The following is a 424-nucleotide window of genomic DNA, read 5'->3' as shown; positions in this document are numbered from 1 at the left end:
CGCACAGAGTCGGACACGACTGAAGCGACTTAGCAGCAGCGGGTCAGCACAGAACTCTGAGTAGAGTTCCCTGAGCTGTACAGCAGGTTCTCATCCGTCCTGTTTTATACACACGATCAACAGTGTGTGTATATGTCTCAATCCCAGCCTCCCAACCCACCCACGATTTTATTAAGTCTGTTGTTCTGCTGAGGTCCTATTCAGTTTTATCCTCAACGCCGGATTCACCTTTGTTCAATTGAGATGTTATTTCTTAATACTCGGTTTATATTAAGTTTTATTCTAATAAGATTGTATGCACTCCTGTTTCACTAACACAGTGAAAAAAGGGTTAGTCAGGCATGTCTGACTCATTTTTGACCCCATGGGCTGTAGCCCCCCAGGCCCCTCTGCCCACGGGATTCTCTAGGCAAGAATCCTGGAG

This window comes from Bison bison, unplaced genomic scaffold, assembly GCF_000754665.1.
Source record: "Bison bison bison isolate TAMUID 2011002044 unplaced genomic scaffold, Bison_UMD1.0 scf7180017851654, whole genome shotgun sequence".
Classification (NCBI taxonomy): domain Eukaryota; kingdom Metazoa; phylum Chordata; class Mammalia; order Artiodactyla; family Bovidae; genus Bison; species Bison bison.
Note: the sequence above shows the minus strand (reverse complement) of the source record.